We start from the raw sequence: 25,166 nt of genomic DNA on the forward strand, positions 1-25,166 counted from the left end.
CATCAAAGATACTTCTTCATAGTTATAACAATAAATTACTTCATTTTTAGGTGTCTTTTCCTTTCCAACTATTTGACATTGTGTAGATAGTCTTTAGATTCCTTTTAAGGGTGTGTGAAGCGAAGCTACATGAATTTTAATTTAGCCTATTGCAACTGGCATTGTATAAAGTAACAGATTTATGCCTAACAGAATTTTAAAAATTACGATAAATTTCTTCAGCATATCATTTACATAAGGCACATCAGCCTGCTTACCGGTACTAAAACAGGAAGCAATATAGCAAATAGAAGTGGCTAAAGATAGCCAAAGAAATAGGAAGACTCTATCTATAGAAATTTCATCTGCAATTTTACTCTGGTTTAAAAATAATTCATACTAATTATTTTAAATAGATTATTGAGTTCATTTAACTGATAAAAATGGACCTATTTTCAAATCAAGATTCTGTTTGAATAGATTAAAGCAAATAACTTTTGTCTGAATTCAGTTGATCCAAAAGCAGATAAAGAAATGTATTAAAAAATCTGCCAATGTACGAATATAGCGATCTTATTATATACTTAGAACTACCCTGAACTCATGGAGGATTCTGAAAATGCAGGAGGACACGACTGTGCAGAAATGTTGGGGAGTCAAATCCCACGCAGAGGAAGTAAAAACACAGTGTAAGTCTGAATAAAAGAACTATCGCTGCAGGATTAACACTGTGGTTTTGTTTGCTAGACAGGTTCATGGAGGCTTTTTCATCCTCAGAGGTATGATTCTTCCAGGGCCCACCTTAGAAGACTGGTTCTTCTTTCAGAGATGTTCCATTTCTCAGCTCATTTCTAGAACTTCCTTAGGGAAATTGCCCTTACAACTTGTTTCACATTATTTTACTATGCTTATTATTTGTCTTTGGGTTTAATCTTGGGAAAGGCCAAAGTAATAAATAAAATCAAGTTTAGAAATAATTCTCGTGATCCAAACTAAGTTATAATTAATGAATAATTACCTTTTTTTTTTCCTGGAATGGCTCATAGACTAGCCAATTCATTCACTTATACAATTTTATTTAAATTGAGGTATAATTGACATGTAACATTGTGTAGTTTAGGGTGAACAATGTGTTGATTTGAGACTGATATATTATATCATATGTTGATATTACATTGATACAATATGACGACAACAGTCACATTAGTTTACACGTTAATCATGTCACATGGTGATCGTTTCTTTTTTGTAATAAGAACACTTAAGATCTACTCTCTTAGCAACTTTGAAGTACATAACACAGCGTTGTTGACTATTATCACTTTGCTGTGCATTAGATCTCCGGAAATTATTCACCTTCTACTTGGAAGTTTGTGCCCTTTGACCAACAGGTAATCAATCTAAACTCTCTCCCTTTCTCTTCCATGGAAGTCACCCACGTGTGGATCCCAACACTGGGCATTCAAAGATGCCCACCTAACCTTGGACAGATAAGTTGCAGAAGAGTGTTTAAGGAGGATACTCTGGTGAGGCACACTGGATAAAGGAAAGCATGGAGCCAAACAATTAGTTGGGGGTCCAAAATGAGATCTAAATTTGAAAAATATGTGGTTTTGCTTTACTCAAATCCCCTATATATTTGCCTCAATTCTCCATTTCAATTGTGGGTTGAGGAAAACTGACTCAGAAATAAGGAGGATAATGAACAAGAAGTTAAACAAGAAGGAAGTTGAGAGAATGTGTAGGTAATGCAAAATAGGGTCGCTAAAATACCACAGTAATTAGAATGGGAATAAATAAACATTCCAGAAGTCTCCAAAGGATTAATTTTTGACACAATTAATTTTATTTGCTCTGGAAACGTGAAGTGGATTTGGTCCTCATCTGGATGCAATTGAGTCTTCTCATTCCTAGGCTAGATAGCTATTTTTCTGCTGATTTTAATATGCTGCCAGTGCCAAAAGTCCTCTGGGTAAATATATCGGATTTATAAAAATGCCCAACAAAATCAAATTAACCAAACAATGTTGAATGAATGACTCACAAAATGTGACATTTTCACTGAATAAATATTTTTCGCTTTCCACTATATTTAGCTAAGGAAAAAAAAAAAGAAAAATTTCAAACAGATCTAAATACTTTGTGAGTTTATTATGAACACATGTACAATGCATTGTCAGAATTTTATATACAGGTAGGTGGCGTAGGTGACTGAAGTTTGGCGCTATTTAAACAATTCTCAAAATAGTTCTTTTTGAGCACTCCAAATTTTTTTATACACTCTTCAGAGAGATTATCTGAAGGTTAAAATGCTATAGCATTTTGTTTAGAAAAGCATTGCATGACTCTCTGGTTAGATTGTAGAAAAAGTTTGGGAAACTGAAAATACGTTTTAAATCTGTAGTTCACCAGCTTTTAAAAGAGGGTCCTTTAAAAAAAGTGTTCACATTTATCACTGAAAATAGACCCAGTGTCTTGGGAGGAAGCAAGAAGTGAGAGCTGGTGCTGGTGATGACTTTTACAACAGACTGGAAAACTCTTGTATTAATAGTGATAGCTCAGGGAGGTGAAACTGTTATCATCATGTTGTTTAAACATGAATGGCTTGTTTCAATTACTTAAATCTCTGTGCCTATATTTATGTCAGTATCATAATCGCCTGTTGATACACACATTGACTTCCAACTTCAACAGGCTTGTGTTACATGAAGCTCTGTGAAGTCCTAAGGAGTCATAGAAGTGGGACAGAGGTCCAGGTGGAGAAAGACCGAACAGAATACAGGTGCTATATTGGGGAGAGTTAAGAAAGGATGAGATTTATCTGGGTTGTATGATGAAGATGTTTAGGTAGACCAGAGAGATGCCTCAATTAAGAACCTGGAGACAACTTTGAAATGGTTCTGCTTATAGCTTACCATGGAAGATACACTGTTTTCTTGAAAACCAAAGCTATCAACCATCAGAGGATAATTTAATAAGGCTCTACAAATGGTCACAGGACATTATTTGCCATCATAATCTTTTTCAGGGAAATTGCTTGAATATTTTCTGAGGACATTTCTGTGTAACTGAAAATTCAGAGCTGATTGTAAAAATGTATATTCTAGACTCTGTTTATGGAAGTAGGTGGGATGTAGATTACTCTAACAGTGAAATGGGTACAACCTTTCCTTTTTTTCTCAATTTATTTACTTTTCTAATTGTTTGTTGCTGATATATGTAAATTAATTTAATTTTACACTGACCTTGATAAATTCACCTATTAATTTTAATAATTTATAAAACTCTTATTTGGCCAAGGAAAGAGTTGTATTTTCTTGGGATGATGTGGTCATCTGGGTAAAGTAACCCCATATTTGCTTTTGCCTTCTCTTTGTGCCCTGAATCACTTCCCCTTTCCCCTTATGCATGGGATTGCATAATTTGATAAAGTGTTAGCATGTAAACTTTTCTTCAGGCTCTGTTTTCCAGGGAGCCCAGGCAAAAAGAGTCTTCAAAACTCCTTTTCTGTTTAATGACTCCCAAGGCCCCTTCCAATTTTAATACACTTGCCCAAGGCCATAATGCTAGAAGGGCATGTAACTGAGAGCTATACCAATCTGTCTGTCCGTTAGCTCCATATTCCCACTAGGCAAAACTTTACTCCAGGCATCTGTTCTTGCCTTGTTCTAGCCCCACTCCAAGAAGGCTTCCCTGTCTCTTCGTGAGAACCATCTGAAGAAGGAGAGAAAAATAGAATTGCCTTTTCATCGTGAACTGCTGTGGGCAGAACTTGTCTTCTGCTGCTCTACAAATGGAAATAAACACTCAGGAGTTAATCCTCAGAACAAATGGAGATCTTGCTACAGAATGTTTATTGACAAGCCATTTCCTATTTGAAATTCTTTCCTCTCTCGGTCTCCATCTTGCCATATACTGTTTCCTTTGCTAACTTCTCTAGGCATGTATAATTATGGTCTCCACCAACCCTATCCTCTGGTTTCAAAAGTTACTCTGGGTGTTCAGTTCTAGCCCCACCCATATTGTTGGAAGTTTTCTGCATCTATTGCTTCTCCTCAAATCTCTTTAAAGTGCCCTTCTTAACCAGAAGACCACAAAGGCATTGTAAGTCTAATTAGGTCAATGGATGCTCAGATTCTGTATCTACCAGCTCTTTAATATTTGGGTATTCTTCTTTCCCCAATGCATGGGTGCTCTGAAAATTGGCCATGAGTCCCTTTGGGGAAGGATTGGGGAACTGTCTACCCTTCACTCCACTTACCATGCCTCCCTTTCAATGGCTCTGGGTCTGTGAATTAACTTAGATCTCGAAATAGGGTGAGGAAACTTGAATTTCCATTGTAGCTGTTGACATCATCCTTCAGTTCATCAGACTTTGATATATTTTAATTATACCACTCAAGCAACACCATGGTTATCTAAACACTTCTTTGTCTTTTCTGACTTTTCCAAACATAGTTGCTGTAAATTCCTGTGGATCAAACATTGTGATTCCCAGCCCCACTCCAACATCACTGTTAGAATAATTACATCTACTTTGCCTCAGACCAATAAGTGTTGTTACCTAGCCTGGTCACAGTGAGGAGTAGTAGGGACAGACCATTTGAGAAAAAAAAAGATTCGTATTGAGAGACACATGCTTCAGGTGAAGTCTTTGTACAATCTCCAGGCAAGGGGGGGTTTGCTCTCCTCCGGCAGGTGGGAAGGGGACTTCTTTTGCTGACCAATAGAGTTCTGGTAATTGAGGGATCAAGATTATTAGACGTGTTGATCTACTGACATATACACACTGCTATATTTAAAATAGATAACCAACAAGGACCTACGGTATAGCACAGGGAACACTGCTCAATATTCTGTAATAACCGAAATGGGAAAGGAACTTGAAAAAGAATAGGTACATGTATATGTATAACCAAATCACTTTGCTGTACACCTGAAACTAACACAACATTGTTAATCAACTGTACTCCAATATATTTCTGTAAGATCTTATGGAAAAACCCGAACGAACTTTGTGGCCAACCCAATAAAATAAAACTTTAAATAAAATAAAATTCTCCATTCTTACTCTTTACATCAGGTCTCAACTTCATTATGAAAGATCTACGGTGCGCATTTAGTTTCCTTTGCAATTCTGCCATGTTGGTAATCGGATACTGGGTCTGATTTTCAATTTTCATCTTCCCTGTGTCTGAAGGAAGGGAACATTCGCTTTAAAGCTGCCAGAGAGGCCCTCGGGCTTTCAAAATGTGATTTAAGTTGGCAATTTGTTGCCCTAAGCCCATCATTTACTTCTTACAAGTCCTCTACTGGTAACAAAGTATCCCCCTCCTCACCACGATCTTTATTATTATGACATCCCTCTTACCAATCAAGAACAGAAGCCACATTGTCTCCTGATGCCCTGCTTTCCATTGACAGTACTTCAATTATCATTAGATGAAAGCTCTAGTAACTGTTACTACTCCATCTGTCCTCCATATCACCTCCAGACAAAGTCCCATCCCAAGGGACGGCTTTCTATGATTGGTTGTCTTAGCCTAGATGCCTAGAATTAGGGTAGAACAAAGTTTACCTTCCTATCTGGTGAAGCAAAAATGAGGGAAAAAAGCAAAGGAGGAAACAAATTCAAGTGTGTGCATTACCAAGCTGGCCACAGCTTTACAGGAAAACATAGCTGGCTATGTGGGTATATGAAATGTCTCCAGTAAGGCAAAATGGAACTCTTATCTCTCAAAACATTCCACTGGAGGTGGGGTGGGAAGATGAACAATGTATCAGCTGTGAAAAGGACACTCACAGTTGCTGCTTAGTTTGCAGTCTAGGATGAAATAGAAGAGAAATGAGAAAATAAATAGATATATGGATTTAAAATGATTTCAAGGTTTTGCCTGACAACTTCAAAAATCTGATATATATGGTGTAAATATCTACCATTTTTGTGATTGGGTTTTATAAAGCCATATAGAAGACTGCCTTTTCAGTAACAATGGTACTTAATGTGCCCAGAGATTGTTAACGTATAATGGAGATGGCATAGCCTCTGATGAAGTCTTAGAGATTTCAGTTTTCCGTGCTTTTGAATTTAACTCAGAGTCAGTTACAAGAGGCTTTCTCCTCTAATTGTTTCAGTAAGGAATATTTCCTTGAAAATACTGTTTAATATACCGTAGCAAAATTTCCAGAACTTGACCTTGCTTTATGCTGTCTGATACCTTAAATATTCATGATTTTGTACCTGGGTACCTGAACTGGCTGTACCTTCCAATATAAGTAGAAATGTACTTAGTGAGAAGGACAGTGCATAGCAAATACATACTGCATGGAAAAAACAGCTGTATTTTGGTTTATGAAATGTCTCAATTTATTTTTCAAATATTTTGGGTTAGATGAAACCCAACTAAGTTTTGCCAAGAACGTTTCCCCCTTAATTTTTGAAATCATGTGCAATTTTGCAGAAATTTACTCCATATGTTTCTGTTTCATTTACACTTAAATCACCAAAATATTGTTTTGTAAGATCTATTTGATGTCCAAGAAGCCATTTGAATTAGTCCAATACAATGTTTTTAAACTGAGATATTACTCTCATACCATAAAATTCACCCTTTTGAAGTGTATAATTCACTACTTTGCAGTATTTTTTCAGAGTTGTGCAACCATTACCCCTATCTAATTCCAGAACCCAATACAGGTTTTAAACATATTGCCTTAATCGGAAGCTGAACCGTAACGCTAGGAAATGCATGAACAGGCTGCATAGCGGAGTTTATCTTGAAGCTTCTTGACTGGAATTCGATGTGAGTCTTTTCTGTTTAAAAAAAAAAGAGAGAGAGAGAGAGAGACTTGTGCCAGCTCTAATACCACAGTCATAAATCAGAAAAATCTGTATTAAACAAAGTGGCTGCAGGACTCAGGGGTTATCACAAGGATGGCCCGAGTTGAAAATTCTACTGCTTTACGGCTCAGAGCCATCCCCTTACTGATGGTATTTTTGACAGTTTTTTGACCTGGAAAATCCCAGACCACTGGGTCCTGATCACACAAATTTTGGCTCCAGAGTTCTCCTAGCTCGCAGTTAACTACCACATCCAGCTAAGTCACTGCCAGAAAAATAAGAGACTACAGAAGGCTGACTTTGAAGACAGAATGTTCCCCTAGTGACCTCTGTGTATTGAATTTGGAACAGTCTGCTTAAGAAACAATGGGAATAGTGAGTCATAAAACTTAATTTGTTATCTCAGTGAGGCCCTCCAGATAGTATTTAAGGATATTGCTCTATCAGGTTCTTCAAGGATAAAATAGATTCCTGTTGAATACTAATATCCCTCTTTGTCAACTTTAGTTCTCAATTAGGTATACTGGATTTAGAACATGGAAAAAAAAATATATATATATATTACAATACACAAAACAAAATAGAATGACAGTGCATTTAGCCATATTTCCCAGCTTTTTAGGAATCGTAACACCAAACTCTAGAAATTTGGTCTTCTACGACTCTCGTTTCTTTATTCTACTCAAAATAAGTCATGCTAAATGAAAAAAAAAATTTTTTAGCACCATGCTATTTGCAGACATAATCAACCTGTGAGATTCTGGAGATTTTTCTTTATATTTAACACCCAGATTCCCATTTAAAACATGGGAATTACAATAGGAACCCCACAAAATTAATGTAGAATAAATTAAATGATGACTTGCATATGAAAAAGTGACCAGCATAGTACCTGGAACAGCAAAGGTAAATAATTATTGAGTTTGAACTGAATCTGGGCTCATGAGTTGACCCATGATTAGACAACTAGAATTTATTTCTATATTTGTTCTTCCAGGATATAAATGAGTGCTTTAGTAGTCACTGTTCTTTTCTGTGACTGCATTGCTTCATTTGTAAAATAAACACAATGTTGTATAAAAAGTGGTTTGTGTGTTTTCTATTAAGTGTCTCAGAATGGAACCACCATTTATCATGATCACTGTGAACATGTAGTAAGAAGCTTATTCCAGTAAAGCCTAGCATTTTTAAAAATTAATTGATACAATATCTCATCAATTGTCCTCCTTTCCCATAATAAGCTAAGCAACAATTCTCGAACTCTACAAATCAGGCAAGTTTTGCTATATCCTGTTTTTTTCTTATGTCCCTCACTTGGCAGTACTTTTTGTCCACATGACAACAAACTGTCTGGATGAAAAGTAAAATATTCAATCATCTAGATGTTTTGTCTACACAGTGTTACATGTTTTGATATTATGTAGACAAAACATCCAGATAATTGATTTTTTTTTTCCATTTCATCCAGATGTTCTGGCATTATTTATACATAGCTCACATCTAGTTTACTATTCACTGAAACAGGAAGAGAACACAAACGTAAGAGGTGACTTCGAATGACATGAAAAATGTATCGGGCATTAGATCACAGGTGAGCATTTTCCTGCATGGGAATAATTCATTTCTTGAATATCTATGGTATCCACTTTGCATTTTTGTGGTTCACATATATGAAACATTACCTAGCAAAATATGGTTGGATATACACAATGTCTAAAATACTGATTACAAATTATTTTGGATGAAGAGGGACAAAGAGGAAAGTTTGTTTTAAGTAAACAAATCCCGCAATGTCATGAATGTGGGAGATACTGATGGTTACCTACACAAATCATTCTGAACCATTTTCTCTCCCTTTCTGCCCTCCAATACCAAGGCTGAAAGGCCAGACACTTGATTTCTTGGCCTCTCAGTAAGGGGTGGGTGGCCAAATGGCCTAATTTTTGACAATGAGGTCATAAGGGAAAGTGTGCCATGGGATTTCTGAGTGTGCCTCTTGATTAAAAGAACAGCTCCAAAGGAGAGTTTAATTGGTTCTGTTCTTTCTTTATTCTTTTCTTTGTCAAGTGTGGATATGATACTGGAGCTGCAGCAGCCATTTTGCAACCATAAGACAACAAGGATGGAAAACCAGCAAATAGTGGATAGGGTACAATGGACATAAGAAAGAATGGGTCCTTGATACCGTTGTTGAGTTGCTGCTCTATTCTTAGGCCTCCCATCTCCAAACGTTTTATTAAATAAAGAATCAATATCCTTATGATTTAACTACTGTTATTCATGTATTTTGTTGCTTGCAACTGAGAACATTCCTATCTGGTAAAGTAATGCAGATATTATGTCCCTTTGACACATAAAAAAACTGTAGCACAGATTGCTGAACTGACTTGTCTAATTTCACAACTGCAAAATTAATGTGAAAATAAAACTGGGGCCCAGGTCTCCTGGCTTAAATTGCTTTATGTTCTTGTCATCAGAATACACTTTCTGAAGGCACTAAATATTGACCAGCCAAATGTCCAGGACTTAAAACAAGTGAGATAAAATGTCACCAACTAATAAAGCTAACACTGAAAAACTGTTCAAAGATACTTAAATCAGCACAATGGATTCCTCTTATTTGCTACACATGGGGCATATCACAGCAGCTTTTGAGGTTTTAAAAACTGTAGGGATTCAGAATCATAATTCAATATTCTAACACTTGGTTTCAACACAATAATCTCTGGGTCCTGTTTTAGTGTCAGTGCAACATGTTGAATGGGAGAAAAAAACATGGGTTTTGAGAGCCAGACCTGTATTCAACTCCCACCTCCGTACTTGCCAGACATGCAATCTCAGGATTTGTACTCACCTGGTCAGTTTCCTCATCTGTAATACTGTGCCAATCCAATGCACCTCTTCAGTTCTTGTGAGGATTAAATGAGATAATACATACATAGCACCTACATCAGCGCATGGCAAATAATTACAATTTAATAAGTAGTAGCTATTATTAATACTAGCAAATTAAGAAACTAACAGATCTAGATGATATAAATGCCCTGATCAAAGTCGGTGTTCACTACTCAAGTGGCCTTCTGAAGTATGGTCGTGATGACAGTAGATATAACTCCTGATGGTAGAGCTGGGCAAAGGTGTAACTGTGATGCCCCAAGATGTACTAATTTAATGTTAGTTGACTGTGGCTTGTGGCACTTCCATCACGTAAAACGTTCAGGTGAACATTGGGAATCATCTGATTATTTGGTCCTCTTGTTATATGAAAGATCCAAGTGAGTCATCAGACTATCTGAAAGATAAATTTTGGTTTTCATAGATATACTCAACACGGTGAATAACTTAGTTCCGATCTACATTTAACAAGCCTCTTGTCAAAGCACCTTGGTGGTTTATAGCCTGAAAAAGGAAATTAAAGTAATAACAGGGAGCCAAATGCCAGGACTTGTCACACATACACACACTGATTTCTAAATTTGAATGGGGTCTTGTTACAGTAAATTTAGCTTACTGTGTGTTTTCACAAAATAACAATTACCGGGGAAGTTCTTTCTGTCCTGAATTCTCAAATGCTAAATAAAACCCTGGGCTCTTGGCTGAAAGGTAGAACCTGCCATTCGAATCGATTCCCAACACAGGGAGTGCAGCTGGAGTTAGAGGACTCTAAGTCCAGCTCCATTATTTTTGCATCACATAATGTTTTCTATAAACCTGGCCGAGGCCCACAAAGTAAAGACAGTTGGTTTTTAGGAACCGGCCTTGATTTTCTGCTTGGGACAGTGAATACCAGGAATCCATTCCTAATGAAAAGCAAACAGAGAATCACTACTTTCCCCCATACATTCCTTACATAGTTATACTTGAACGTATTCTGTGGAGACAGTTTTTTCTACAAGTTCTACATGCAGAGAGTGTGCACAGGAAAGCCTCATCTGGAGGGCTGGAGCTAGAATAACTAACTGGAAGTTAACTCTTGTGTACTCATGAAGCCCTTGAACCTGCACTTCCTCTGCCTTCTCAGAGGTGTCCTGTCCGGACGCATCTTCAATCAAGGACCAGTCAAGTCAACTTTGACTACTCCTTGGGATTTGGAGAGTCACACTGCTCCTGATATTGTTGGCCTGGACCTAATATATTCCTATATAATTCTACATTGATCTTCATTCTATTCTTAGGGATATAGAGGCAGTTCATCCTCTTCGATGGCTAGGCAAACTCGTGATTCCCAAGGTAGGCTAGTTGTAATGGAAGAAGTCCCTGAGTCAGGGCCAAAGCCTCAACTCTTATTTGTTATGCAACTATTTTCCAGCTAGCTCACGTCTAGAAGTTGCAGGTTCCTCATGTCTAAAAGGGCAACAGCGGCTGCCCAGCAGGTAACCAAGTTCTGGTGAGAGGTATTGTCTAAAAACACCTGGAACAATGCCAAGAACCATATGAATGGGAGGTATTATGGAATGCAAAGACATTCTAAAAACAGTTTTAAAACAAGACTAATTTTCAGGGTATTTATGTAAAATTTTATTCTTTTTAATTAAACTTTTTATTTTGAGATGCTTGAAGATGATTCACATGAAGTTGTTAGAAATAATAGAGAAACCTGTGTACCCTTAACCCACTTTCTCCCTGGGTAGGCAGCTCAGGCTGCCATGACAAAATATAATAGACTGAGTGGTTTAAACAACAGAAATTGCGCTCTCATCATCTGGAGGCTAGAAGTCCAAAATCAAGATGCCAGTATGGTTGGATTCTGCTTAATATTTCTTTTCTTTTAGCCCTTGAAAAATACTGTGGCACTTCCTTCTGGCTTCCGTGATATCTGGTCAGAGAAATCCGTTGTCATTTGAATTATTTTTCCCCTATAGAAAAGGTATCATTTCCTTATTCACTGCTTTACAGATGTTGTCTTTGTCTTTAGTTTGCAGAAATTTGACTATAACATTTCTTGGTGTGGATTTGAGTTTATCCTGTTTGGGTTCTACTCAGTTTCTTGAATCTGTATTTTATGTCTTTTGCTAAATTTGTGAAGTTTTCCACCATCATTTCTTTCAGTACTTTCTCAGCCCTCTTTCCTGCCTATCTCTATCTATCTATCTACCTAGAGAGATTTTAAGGAGTTGACACACATATTTGTGGAGGCTTTGCAAGTCCAGAATCTGCAGGGTAGGCTGGCAGGCTGGAAACCCAGGGAAGAGTTGCAGCTCAAATCCAAAGTTGTTTGCTGGCAGAATTCCCTGTTTATCAGGGGAGGTAAGTTTTTTCTATTAAGACCTTCAAATGATTGCATGCAGCCCACTCACATTATGGGGAGTAATTTGCCTCACTCAAAGTCTACTGATTTAAATGTTAATCTTATCTAAAAAATACCTTCACAAAAATATCTAAAATAATGTTTGACAAGTGATCTGGATACTATGGCCTAGGCAAGTAGCCACATACGATTAATTATGACAGTCTCCCAGGTCTCTGAGGCTTTGTTCATTTTCTTTTTTCAGTGTGTTTTATCCTTGTTGATGTTCAGATTGAGTAAATCCTATTGTTCTATCATCCTTTTACGCCTCCTTTTCTCTGTTCCCTCCATTCTGCTCTTCATATAGTCCTCTGAGTTTTTAATTTCTGTTATTGTATTTTTAGTTCTAAATTTCCATTTAGTTTTTCTTTGTATTTTCTACTTCTTTGCTGAGACTTTCTACTTCTTTGCTGAGGATCTGTATTTTTTATTTGCTTCCATCATGTTCATAATTGTTCATCGATGCATTTGTATGATGACTGCTTTAAATCTTTGACAGATAATTCTAGGATCTGTCATCTTGGTGTTGGCATCTATTGATTGTCTTTTTATTCAGCTTGAGAGCCTCTTGATTCTCAGTATGCTGAGTAATTTTTCTGTTGAAATCTGGACATTTGGGGGACTACATTATGAAAGTCTGGATTATTTAAACCTCTTGCTTTAGCTGCTTTCTCTGGCACCACTCTTGCAGGAGAAATGTGGAGGAGACTGCCTCATTACTTCTGGGTGGGAATAGACAGCCAGGTTCCCTTCTTTGGTACTGAGGGGAGAGGAAGTTTGTTAGTGCTGGGCAGCTGTGGGAATTTTCACTCCCAACTAAGTATCTTAACTTGGCTGGAGGGATAGGAAGGTCCAGTACTCTCCCCACTTGGCCTCTAATGATACCATGCTGAGCAGGGGTGAAAGTTCTGACTCTCCACTCAGCCTCCTCTGACATCACTCCAGCTGGGTGGTGGAAGGTCCCTCATTACTACTGGGTTTGAAAAAATTCAGCCTCCTACTTAGCCTTCTCTGAAACCACCCCAGCAGGAATTTGGGGCATCCCATTAAGGCCTGGTGAGGATGGAAGTCTAGGCTCCCCACTCACACTTTGCTGGCGAGAGACTCCCCACTTTCTGGTCTTTTGGCAGAGGAAGTGGGATTTGGGGGGGTGTTGTTTGTATCCTTTGGTGTTTACAGGTTTCTGACTTCTTCACTTCCAATTGGGATGTACAAGGCAAGAAGACACCTCTACATTGGTCCTTAGATCCTGAGATCCCACCCTGACCACCACCTTCTCTCTATCTTTCAAAGTATTCTTACATTTATTTTATATCTTATATTTAATTGTACTTAGCAGGAGAAATAGGGAAAAGTATACTTACTTCATATTCCTGGAAGCAGAAACTATAAAAACTCACTTTTAATGAAGAGAGGTAAGAGGGTAAATGATATAAAATAACAGTTTGATATTATAACTACAAAGGGATTATGGCTTGCCACTAAGCTAGAAATCATAAAAGCAGGTCTTAACCAAACTTTCTTAATAGAATTATAGTTTTACTTTGGGATTCCACTGAATTCCCATCTCAAGTTTTCTCACAAATATTTTAAGTGTTTGATAGTAGTTGTATCTTTAGTTTATGATGACATTTCAATTTATTCCTTCTGAATTGTGGTATAGGATATGGAAAATATTTAGCACTGTGTTTCTTATCACTAATTCATACTTTCTCTGGAGGAAAGTGAGCTATTTGCCTTCCCTCTACATTCCTGGCCAGTTCCCAACTTTATCACCCATATTCATAAGCGAAAGAATTTAGGGTCACCTTGACTATATGTTTTCAATGAAGTCATAGCCTATACTAAGACCCTTTCTTTTACCCTTTAAAAGATGAATAAAACTTTGCATTTTTGTTTGTCAAAACTTGAATTCCGGAAAATGCTTTCATTTCCAAATCCTGAAATCTTGGAATAATTTTATCAGTGAAAAAAATTATAAATTACATAGAAAAGTTTAGGTCTGAATTTTCTTATTCATAAATTAAAGGTATTAAAATTAATTAATTATAAGGTCCCCGCCAATGGTAATCTTTCCACACTTGCAGTTGACACAGCACATTAGTGGCTCAAATGCAATTAGAACTCTCACATCCTGACTTCTATTAATCTGACCACTCTTATGTCCCGCTGCTTCTCCCAGGACGCCTGTGAGAAAGTTGGTTTTACCAACATTTTGCTGGTGAAGAAGCAAGTTCATTGACCTCTGTCACCTACTAAGTTATTAACTCATTAAAATTTCTAAGGCAACATAATTAGTAGCTGGCAGAACCAGGACTCACTCTCTTTAAGCATTCTAACTCCAAATGCAGTGTATGTTTGTTTGTTTGTTTGTTTTACTGCATCAAAGTTCCCTTTCTGGGACTGATGTCAAGCCCTGTTTCCTCTCAAAGGATGAACACTGACAAAGTCCTAGAGAAAGTGTCCAAACTCTTCTCCTAATTTTGCTCTGACTATGCCATCTTCTTTCTTAATATCTTACAGTGACTTATATTTACATTTGAGATAAAGTCAAAGATCCTTACAGCCCTCATTAAAGCTCTTTGTGAGGAGGTTTTTGTTCCTGCTTCTTCTCATGATACAGTAATGGTTTTCCCTTGAACAACTAGAAAACTGGGCAATCTATATATTAGACAATGGATTTCAGACATTGGACAAAAGGCAGTGCAGCACTGTGATTCCCAAGAAAATAAAAACCAATGAGGTGATCCATATAATGGCATCAGCTCACTATCTGGATAAAATTTTAGGGTGTAGCAAAGGGAAGAGGAACCCAAACAGAGCCAATCAGTCTTTCTGAGTTGGGAGGACAAAGTTTGGAGGCTTTGTCCCTTTCCTTTTTTTTTTTTTCCTCCTCCCCGTCCCTCCCCCCCTGGCTTTGCCCCTTCCATGGGGACAGAGTTGACTAGCATCTTCAGGAAAGAATGCCAGAGAGGAGTGAATTCCATAAAGAAAGGTCTGGATATTTGTAGAGATAATACCTTAACTATTTCACTGAGTATTGATCCCCATATGCAGGAGAGCAAAATACCCAAGGCTGGAGGGAAAAAAAAAAAAAAACACTCACTGAAAAGCTACGGACAGAACAAATCCCTGAGTTCACACCGAGCTGAGAATAGTTCATGTGCCCACTGGCCAGAGTAGAAAGGCATGTAATAAATGACTGAGCAAGTAGAGTCCACAAAAGGGTATTGCCTTAGTAGTGGGATGAAATCAGCCTTAAACTGCAGGGTGCTCTGGCATGCCCTAACAAGGCATAGATGCATGCCTCAAAGGATCACGCTAATTTCAAATAATATTGAGTGGGAACTACAAAAAGTCAAAACTGTACAAAGAGAAACGAAGAAATCTAGCGTCCCAAACCAAATTGTAAACTTCATGATATCCTGCATCCCCCCCAACGCCCGCCACCAAATATTATTAGGTATGTGAGAAAACAGGAAACTATAACCTATAACCATAAGAAAAAAAAATCCAATAGACACAGACACAGAAATGACAGAGATGACGGGAGTAGCCAACAAGAAGAATGTTAAGACAATTATTGTAAATATGTTCCATATGTTCAAGAAGGTAGAGAAGAAACATCACTATGATAAAGAAATGAAAGATTAAAACAAGATGAAAGGGAACTTATAAAGTTGAAAAATATAACATCTGAAATGCATATTACACAGGATAGAATTAGATGAAATAGACACTAAATTTTTAAAAATTAGTTATTTTGAAGACATAGTAATGGAAGCACCCAAAATGAAGTACAGAGAGAAAAAATAATAATTTCAGTGAGTCAGTGACTTGAGTGACAATATCAAACAGTTTAGTAAACGTATAGTTGCAGTTCCAGAAGGAGAGAAGGAGAAACAGAAAAAAATGGGGAAATTAACAGTCAAAGTTTTACAAATTTGATGAAACGTATAAAGCTACACATTCAAGAAGTTCAACAAACTCCTATAAAGGAATCATAAAGAAAATCATCCCAAGTGATATCATAATCAAATTCCTGGAAACCAATGAATAAAAGATAATTTCAAAAGCAGCCAGAAAGGAAAAGACCTGTTAAGTATAGAGGAACAAAGATAAGAATGACAGCATATTTCTTAGCAGAAAAAAATGCAAGCCAGAAAACAATGGCAAAATGTCTTTAAAGGACTGGATCAAAAAACGTTAGCTGAAAATTCTATACTTGGCAAAAAAATCTTTTAGAAATGAAGGCAAAATAAAAGCTTTTTTAGTTAAACCAAAATTTAAAAAGTAATTTCCAGCAAGTCTGTACTATAAGACCTCTTAAGGAAAATTTTTCAGTTAGGAGAAAAATAAGAGATGGAAATTTGAATCTGAAAAAAGGAATGAAGAGGCTTAGAGATTGTAAGTAAGTGGATAAAAAATAAATACAATGTATTTAAAATAAAAACAATGTATTGTATGGTTCAAAACATACGAAGAAATGAAATGCATGACAAAAATAGCATAAAAGATCAGAGGGGAAATGGAAGAAGTCTGTTTCAAGATTCATTTGATGTATAAAGAATGATGTAACAGTACTGGAAGGCAGAATGTGGTATGTTAAAGATGTATGTTGTAAACCTGAGGGCGCGCACAAAAAATAAAAGCAGTGAGTTATACATAAAAAGCTAGTTGTAGAGATCAAATCTAATCATTAAATATATAAAATTAATTAAAATAAATCAGAAAATTGAGGAAAAAGGAATGAACAAGAGATAGGACAAATAGAAAATGAATATCAAGGTGATAGATTTAATCACAATCCTATCAATTATCCCATTATTCGCACATGATCCAAACATTCCAATTACAAGGGAAAGATTTTTAGGTAGATTTAAAAAATACTATCCATATATCTAAAGACACAGACAGGCCAAAATTAAAAGGATAAAAAATGTATATCATGAAAACCCTAATAAAAAAATCTGGAGATGTTTTATTAATATCAAAGTAAATTTAAGAACAAGGAATATGATCAGGGACAAAGAGAGAGATTTTGTAGTAAAAAAAGGATCACTATATCAAGAGGACATAATAACCTTAAATGTAAATGGACTTTATAGCAGAGCTTCAAAATGCATGAAACAAACACTAATAGAAGTAAAAGGAAAAATTTGAAAAATCCAAAGTTATAGTTGCAGCCTTCAACATTCTTCTCGATAATTAATAGAAAGTAGGCAGAAAATGAATATGTATGTATATGACTTTAACTTGCCCTAGCTGAGATTTATAAAACATACCACCAGAAATAAAAGTAGAATACACACTATTTTTATGTACCCACAAAACATTCACAAAGATGGGCCATATTCTGGGCCTTAAGAAAAAACTCATCAAATTTAGAAGGATTGTAATCATGCTAAACATGTTCTTTGGCCATAATGACTAAAAATCAATAGCAAATGGATATGTGGAAAATGTCAAAATATTTGGAAATTGAAACACACACTTCTAGATAATTCATGGGTCAAAAAAGCAATGAAACGAGTGATTAGAAAACATTATGAATTGACAGAAAATGAAAACATAACTCATCAAAATTTATAGTTACTTTGCGGGAAATATACAGAATTAAAAACAAAGAAGTTCTCAAGCCAGTGTTCTTAGATCCCACTTTAAAGAAACCAGGAAAGGAAAAGTAATTAAGCTCAAAGTAATGACAGGGAAATAATAGAGATTTGGGCAGAAATCAATGAAATAGAAAGCAGAATATAATAGAGAAAAATCAATGGAATCTAAACCTGGTCCTGTGACAAACATCAATAAAATTCATAAAATTCTAACCAGATTGATCCAAAAATAGGGGAAAAGAGCCAAATTACCAATATCAGAAATAAAAGAAGGACATCATCACAGATGCTACAGACACTGCAAGACTAATAAGGGAATATTACCAACAAGTCTATAAACCAAAAAATGTGACAATTTTAACAAAATGGACACATTCTTTAAAAGACACAAACTACTAAAGGTCACCCAAGGAGAAACAATCTGAATAGCGTCACCATAGTAAAAACCTTCCCGCAGAGAAAAACTCCCAGAGTAGATGGCTTCACTAGTGAATTCTAGCAAACATTTAAGGAACAAAAGTGAATCTGCATAAATTCTTCCAGAAAATAGAAGAGGAAGCTATACTTTCCAACTCATTTTATGAAGCAAGCTTTACACTAGCATCACAATCAGCCAAATAGTTATAAAAGATGAAAACAATAGACAATTATTCAGATGAGCATACACCCCAAAATCCTTAACAAAACATAAAAAATTTAATCAAGGAATATATACATATTTATGTAACTATAAGCTATGACTGAGTGGACTTTACCCCCAAAATGCAAGATTGGTTTAACATTGAAAAATTCTCTTAATAGATGCAGAAAAATTACTGGAAAAAAAATCAGCATCTATTCATGATAAAAAATTTTCAGTAACCTAAGAATAGAATTGATCGTCACGATAAAGGACAGCTTTCAACAGCTAACATCAGTATAGTTGTGAGAGACTGCAGTTTTCCTCTTATAACTGAGAACGAGGCAATTGTTTACCACTCCTACCCAACTTCATATTAGAGGTTCTGTTCAGTGAAATGATGCAAGAAAAAGAAAAGACATACAAATTGGAAAACTGAAATAAAACTGTACTTATTCACAGACAACATGACCATCTATGTAGCAAATTCTATGGAAATCTAAAATAGCAAACTAGAGCTAATAAATAAATTTAGGAAACTCATAGAATCCAAAGTCAATATACAAAAATTAATTGTATTTCTATACACTAGGAAACAAACAACAAGCAACTGAAACTTTTAAAAATGTCACTCTCAAGAGAATTAAAAATATGAAATATTCAGCTATAAGTTTAACAAAATTTATGCAAGACTATGTGCTGAAAACAATAAAACATTTCTGAGAGAACTTAAATAAGACTAAAAATAAATGGAGAGATATATCATATTCCTGGCTCAGAAGACTGTCATTAAGATTTCAATTTTCCCCAAATTGAACTACATTTTCAATATAATCCCAGATAAAATCCCCACAGACTTTTTGCCACATTTAAAATACTCTTTTGTAGACAAGGAAACTCTTATCTTTATGGAAATTCACAGAACCTAGAATTGCCAGAACAATTTTGATAAAGAAGAAGAAAGTTGGAGGGTTTATACAACCTGAACTCAAGCCTTATTATAAGCTACAGTAATGAAAGCAGTGTGGTACTGGTGTAAGATAGATACCTAGTTCAATGGAACAGAATATATATAATATATTTAATTGATTTTTGACAAAACTGCCAAGGTAATCCAACAAGTAAAGGATAATCTTTTCAACAAATGATACTGGAAACATCAGCTATCTATATCTTAAAAACCTCAAATCTTAACACATACCATATATTTTATTTCAAGTGAATCATGGACCTAAAGGTAGGAGTCAAAACTATTAAAATTCCATAAGAAAACCTAAGAGAAAGTTTAGAGACTCAAATTAGGTAAAGATTTTTAAGTAGGGCAAAAACAGTACAAACTACAAAAGAAAAAATTTTAATTGGACTTTGTTAAAATTAAAAACATTTGTTCTCCGAAAACTCTGTAAACAAAATGAAGTCGAGTCACAGATTCGGATAAAATATTTGCAAAGCATTTATCTGGACTTATAATCGACATATATAAAAAAGTCTTATAACCCAATTAAAAAGGGAAAAAAGATTTGAATACACTTAAAATTAATATAAGCAAACAGTAAGGAGTAAATAAGCACATAAAGAGGTCCTCAACATCATTAGTGTTAGGAGAACGTCCATTAAAACCACAATGAGGTACTAATACAGACCCATTAGGTTAGCTAAAACCAAAAGGAGTAACAGCTAAAATTGAAAGGAATTAGTGTGTTGGTGAGGATGTGGAACAGGTGGAATCTTACACATGCACGATGCAAAAGACTACATGCTGTACGATTCCATTTGCATGGAACCCTAAAAAGGCAAAAACATAGGAATAGAGAGCAGATCAGTGGTTGATAGGGTTCAGAGATACGGGGAGGAAAGTGACATTAAAGGGCAAGCTGGGACTTGATGGGGTGAAGGAAATATTCTATATCATAACCATGATAGTGGTTAATGGCTGTATTCATTGATCAAAACTCTTCAAGTAATATTCCTAAAATTAGTCAATATTTTGTATGTAAATTGTACTTCAATAAAGCTGATTCTTTTCAAAGCAAAAGGCTGGAAAAAGATATCCCATGTGAACACAAATCCAAAGATAGTTGAAGTGACTGTATTAATATCAGGTTTCCAAACAAGGAATATTATTAGCAATAAAGAGGCACATTTCATAATATTAAAGCATTCATTCATCAAGAGAACATATTAAGGTTTACTTGACTGCCTACCCAGTTATTTTTAAGGCTGTTAAAATGTATCTTCCTGGCACAAGTTTACTTCCCTTTAGAAAGAGAGATTCTAAAATGACTTTTTTGTTGTTGATTTAGTGTGGCTTGGAGTGGGGGAGATTTTCTTTCTTCAAATAGTGTGCCTGAATGTTTTCAGCCAATTTCTCAAGTTCTACAGTAATTACATTGGCTGGCTTTGTTCATCTGCTAGATATATTATTAATCGCCTTTCATTCAGAAGTCTGAAACTTACTGGCTTCACTGACAGATTTCCCATGTTACTCAGTAAAAAAGTAACTCAATCTGTCAGAAAACTTCTTTCACTTTGCCACATATTGTAATATTTAGGAAGATTAACAAACTTGAATCACCACGATTGACTCAAATGATGGCCAAAACTAAGCTGAGTTTCCAAAAATGAGAGTTCAATCTTAGAGCTTCCCCCCTTCAAAATTTTTCAACCTGATGATCAGAGAATCCGCAGCAACTCTGCCTGCTTTTCCACCACGCCATCACTCTCCAAAATGAATCCTCATGTTGTTACCACCATCGTGGTATCACTTGTCTCTACTTTCGCTTACAGCGTTGCCTAAGTTTCTCCCACTTTCCCTCAGCTCTAGTCTATTTCCCTCCCTGCTGCCCTGTCCGTGTTCTTTCCAAGCTTCAACCACAGCATCTGGACCCCCCTCTTCTTGCCCAGGTCATGATAACATGGCACCATGGATTTGTAACTCACCTTTGCTGCATGAGGTTTGTAAAACATACTTTCTTTAAAAAGCTGAGGCTGATTTTCATGAAATGAGTGTAATTCAGATGTCCACTGAGGCCACGCAGTCTCTTGAAGTGGAGGAAATGCAATCTGGCTGTAACCCACACGTGGTGGGAAGTCCAAAGCCTCCCTAAATTTGTTACTTCCCGGAGGGCTCATGCTCTCCTGGTCACTTTTGGCTCCTACCGAACTCTTGTTCTCACCTCCCAGAATTTCTCTCATTTCTCTGCTCCATACTGGCTGAAGTGTGGCATGTTACTAATTTTCTGTGAGCCCCCTCACTCCAATAAAAACACTCACACCTAGCATTTAAATATGTAGCAGATCCTGCAAATGGAAAACTTTCGCATTATCCTCTTACTCCAAATTCCCCTCCCATTTTCCTCTTCTCTTCATTTCCCTAGATCCCAACCTTTAAAGGACTCCAGGAAACTCTTCTCCCTTCATTCTCCTAAGCAAACTAGTGCAGCTCATGGGCCCCTAATTACCTCATGTCCTGCGTATCTAGAGAGGAGATATCTAATGCAACCTAAAGAGAACTATAAATCTCCCTAAGGCAGAATTCCATGATAGATGCTACTTCCTTGTCTTTTCCTACTTTGGGCACAAGATCCAAGGTTCTAGGAGGTGAGCACAGTTAACCCGGGCCAGTCATCCTTACATAATAATACCCAGAGGAGGCTTTATACATTAGGGTGTTATGAAATTGACTGAAGATTTCAGACTGGCATTTTGCTGACCTTTGTGAATAGAGCTCAGAGCTCATGAACTGAGAATATGAAATGAAAAATACTGGCACTTGTTGACCTTTGAAGATTGTGTAGCTACTTGTATTCCTTACATTATGAATAACTGGACCCTGCTTTAGAATGAAAACTGGTTACAGAAGGGTGACATTAAAGGTTGTAGTGAGGTTCCTGATATCAGCATCAGTTTCCTCATGTGAAAGATGAAAGGATAATAGCTCTGGTCTAGTTTCCATTTTCTTCTGGGTGATTCAGGTTCTTTTCGTCCTTCAAAGTATGGCTATCATGGAGAGGTCCTTTTCTTAATTTGAGTTCTTACTTGCTACTAATCAGCGATATTTCCTAGTCTTCTAATTTTAACCTCAGAAGGAGGGGCTGCAGCCATCTGTTTCTCTACTCTTTTTGTGTATCTCTAATCTCTGTTAGATTCATCCTCTTTGTGAGACCAGGGTTCCCTAAGCCCTGCAATGACTGTGTGGTGTGTGTGTGTGTGTGTGTGTGTGTTGGGATGGTGCACTGGCAGAAAGTACCTCTTTCAACTGGGAGTCTGGACTTGAAAATGATGTCGCAATTGTGCATCCCCATGACAGTTTTTATATTATATTGTTTTTAAAAAGAGCACCAGAAGGTGATACCTATTCAGCCACTTTATCCTAACCCTAGATAATTAGGTGTTGGAACATGAAGCAGGATAGATGTAGCTGCCACTTAGCATTCCTGGTTTGTGCATGAGCCAACAGGGCCATGAGACTAGAGCATAACATTCATTATTTATGTGAGGATCTTATTATCATTGTTATCAGTATTAATAGTAGTATCCGTATTAATACTGATTTGGTTTTGACAAATCTGCTTTCTAATTACCTTAAGGTAATACATTTTTAATAGAATAAACGCTTTGTTATTGGAAAAGGCTGCATTTACATAATGCCAAACATAATTTTTCCAAACTGCATAGTTAAGATAATAATTTATTACAATTGATATCATGTAGGTTTTGCTTAAATCTTGCCCCCTCTAAATTATTAGTTACTTTATTGAAAGTAAATAGATCAACAGGTTGCTTTACTGGTGTATATTTTCAGCCTGAGAAAATTTTATCTTGAGTCATGATGGCAGAAGGATCCTAGCTCAAGGGTCTAACGTGTATCCACCCTAAGGATCCAGACACACATGGGCTTTCTGATATGTTTTGTTAACATATCAAAACATATGATATCAAAACATATGATATCAAAACATCAGAGGGCTGATGTGAGAGGGCCCTCTCTGCACAAGAGCCTCCAGGAGAGAGAGTTATCCTTGGGAAAGATTGAGTAAAGGAGTATGAAATTTGTTCATAACAATTGACTAGTGACTATGGTCCACACAATAATGATAGGACAGAATATTCAGGGAATGCAGCCTTCAGTTCAGTGTGTGTGGCCCATGAGCCTGGGAAGCCAATGCATAAGAAGTAGGGCCACATGGCCCAAGTCCAAAGCCAGCCTCACCAACAAGGGTGGAGAAGTCCCTTCCCAGGGCCTCCATAGGCATCTGCACAGACTATGCACCTTATGGTAGGCTGAATAATGCCCCCGCCAAATATGCCTATATCCAGATCCCCTGTTTTGTGAATATGTCACCTTACGTGGTAAAGGGGACTTCGTGAAAGTCATTAAACTTGGTGTGATTATCCTGGATTATCTGGTTGAGGCCAATGTAATCACAAAGGTCATTTTAAGAGGGAAGCAGGAAGATCAGAGTCAGAATAAGAAGAAGCAAGGAAGAAAGCAGAGGTCAGAGAGAAGATGCTACGATGCTGGCTTTGAAGATGAAGGAAGCAGCCACGAGTCAGGGATGCAGGCCGCTCCTAGAAGCTGGAAAAGACGAGGAGACAGATTTTCCCCTAGAGCCTTCAAAAGGAGCACGGGCTCGCTGACACCTGGATTTCAGCCTCGTGAAAATGATTTTGGACTTCTGACCTACAGAACTGTAAGAAAATAAACTAGTATTGTTTTGATCCACTAAATTGTGGTAATCTGTTATACAGCAATACAAACAAATCCACATGTCATGCCCCCAGGGGCCACCTTCCGCACGGACGCTGATCTGAATGCTGCTTCCGGGAACTAGGCAGCACGGCTGTCTCTGTAGCCACAGGGCAGGGGAAAGGGCAAGGAAACCGTGGTGCCGAGTGACTCAGGGACTCGAGTAGCATGCTCTTGGGAGTCTCATCCTCCTTCCATCTATTACTTTACTCTCCACCCTCATCTCCACCCTCCCGAGGCCCTTATTCCCATCTGGCCAATCGGGAAACAGGTGTTGGGTCCTTCCTGGCTACCACCACCCCATCTTCCCAACCTCCATACACACTGACCCAGATGGAGGTAAAGCTGTTGTTTTATTGAAGAGCCAGGAGAGACACACGTTTCCTCTGAGGATGGGAAACGTCTCACGGTGGGTCTGCAGAGAGTTTCAGGGGAACCCTCTCTTCCTCTCAATGTCCCTCTATCCCTTTGGTCCTCTTTTCTTTCTACATTTCCACTTCAAACCCATTGTCCCTCTCAGTCTGATGACCCAACCCACTTCCTCAAAAACGCCACTACACCTATCTGCAAAGGAGCCGTGGTCTGCTGCCCCAGCATGGGATTTGCAAACTCTAACCCTTCAGGAGGTAGCTGGATGCTTCCCTTGGACTGGGTCTTTATGTCTCCAAGAGAATCCAGCACTGGCTCTGGACCCCAAAACGGAAGTGAAAGCAGATGCTCTGTATCCACTTTGGTGTCACAGAGTGAGGCCAGTTGGCTCCCAAATGACTTCCCAGCAAACATACCTCGGCCCACATTTGTTTTCTCCCTAAGAAGCACTCAGTCTGAAATCATGGGGGCAAGGTCTTTTCCCAGACAGCACTTGGACCCCGTTCCTCAGGTAAGTATCACAAAAGTGTGCTGGGCCAAGGAGTCAGGAGCTCTTTGCCATGGCTGCTTTCGTTATCAAGAGGCCTGGTCAGCAGAGAACAATCCAGACACAGCTATCCGGGATACGTGGCACCATCTCCATAGACTGCTTCTGATTCCCAAACTTCTCTCTGGATAGAAGGCAGGGGGTGTCTCGGTAAGTGACC

At 37.3% G+C, this 25,166-nt stretch overlaps 1 protein-coding gene across 1 annotated transcript in view; it reads right to left on the reverse strand.

The window, feature by feature from the left end:
• Nucleotides 1-6,302: 6,302 nt before the first annotated feature.
• Nucleotides 6,303-25,166, reverse strand: part of LOC137758788 (collagen alpha-1(I) chain-like) — a 48,825-nt gene continuing 29,961 nt past the window's right edge. Inside the window, exons 6-7 of the mRNA XM_068534787.1 lie at nt 9,675-10,112; nt 6,303-6,793 (exon numbers count right to left, since the gene is read on the reverse strand). The gene's annotated coding sequence lies outside the window, so the exon portion shown is untranslated. The remainder of the gene's footprint in view (nt 6,794-9,674; nt 10,113-25,166) is intronic.

This window comes from Eschrichtius robustus, chromosome 2 (genome assembly GCF_028021215.1).
Source record: "Eschrichtius robustus isolate mEscRob2 chromosome 2, mEscRob2.pri, whole genome shotgun sequence".
NCBI lineage: Eukaryota > Metazoa > Chordata > Mammalia > Artiodactyla > Eschrichtiidae > Eschrichtius > Eschrichtius robustus.